Genomic DNA, 1,612 nt, shown 5'->3' with positions numbered 1-1,612 from the left:
TTTCCAGTCTTTTATAAACTTAACTATAAAATCAACCCTCTTACCATGGTAGGTGCGGACCGGGCAGTGCCATCCAACCCCTGTCATCACTCATGGGGTTGGGGATTCAGAAGAAGATTTGGCAAAATATCACGATGTAGCACTGAGATCATACTTGTGATTTCAAGTGGAAGTTTCATTTACCTAATGTTACCACATTAGGTAACATTAACCTAATGTTTGTTAATGGCCAACTTCAAGGGATATGATACATTGATTGTCAGTATTTTTTGTTACCACCAATAATAATTCCCATTGATTATAATTGTCTTCTTTTAATTGCAATGATTGATTGAATTGAGCTGTTTTCATTTGGTAGCACTTTTCATGAATGAAAATAGTTGGCATTTCCTGATTCTGAGTTTCACTTCTCTGGATTTGGGAACAGGGTGGCATAGCTCCATCACAGATGGCTAGAAACTGGGGAGTAAGCAGAGCTGAAAAGCAGGGACAAGCAGGCAATTCAGTCTTCAAGTATGGATTAAATAGGTAATGTATCCTTTGCTTTGAATACTTAAAATCCAGGGCTGGGAGTTTGGATTATTTTTGGCACCCATAAGTTACCAACGTAATATTTATAATTTTTGTGACCAAATTAGAGTTAAAGAGATAGCAAGAGAAGATTTGAAACCATTGTGTAGAATCTTGCCACCTAATTTCTAATATATTAGACTACATTGCTCCTCAACAAGATAAGGAACTTTTATTTTATGTAGGACATAGTGGTTAAAGATGGAGTCTATTTTTAGAATCCCACTAGAATTTGTTACTTTTAGTCTTTGAGATTTAAGGGTGAGCAGCTGTCACAAATACGATTTCAGCAGAGATATACATGGACACAAAGCTGAGCAAAGGTTAAAAGAAATGAATGAGAACATCTCTCTTTTTCTCTGTCCTCCCTTGTTCTGCTGCAGGCTAAAAAATGTATCTATGACCATCTCATTTCTAAAGCCTTTCTTGAGGGTAGAAAGAGCACTTTGTATATTAACACAACACTACTCCGTTTTGAGTACCTTTACAATCTGACATTCAGAGCAAGTGGAATGTTTGATCTCTGTATTAAACCTCTGTGTTTAGAAACAGCTTCATGTGAAGAGGCTAGGCTGAGTAGTTGCTTTTATAAATCAATTCTAAAAGGTTACAACTAAACCTGACACAATTTAAATTCAATTCCCAAACTTATTTCTAAATATTGTTCTAAAAACTATTGCAATGATTAGTTGATGCCATAGGGACCAAAAATTGACTGTTTACTGTAATAGTAGTCATCAAGAGCACTGTACTCCATAAAAGTACTTAGCATGTTTCATCTCTTCTAGAAATGATGAATGACAGTACCAGAACTTCAAGAAGTAAAGGTAATACAGTGAGAGAAAACCAGGTCGAAGAGATAAACTATGTCATCAGTCATGTACATCTAGATATTCTATCAACATGTATAGTCTGACAAAAAGTTGAGTCTTCAATTCATCCCATAAATAATATTCACAGCACTAAAATTATATTATAGCATTCAGCCTCAGTTTAAAATTAATTGAAATTATGTGGGTAAGGGAATAGTGGATAAAGAATA

The sequence above is a fragment of the Megascapheus bottae genome, chromosome 4 (genome assembly GCF_031878675.1).
Source record: "Megascapheus bottae isolate mThoBot1 chromosome 4, mThoBot2.hap1, whole genome shotgun sequence".
In the NCBI taxonomy this organism is placed as follows: Eukaryota; Metazoa; Chordata; class Mammalia; order Rodentia; family Geomyidae; genus Megascapheus; species Megascapheus bottae.
The sequence above is the reverse complement of the archived record's forward strand: the minus strand, read 5'-3'. Positions refer to the sequence as shown.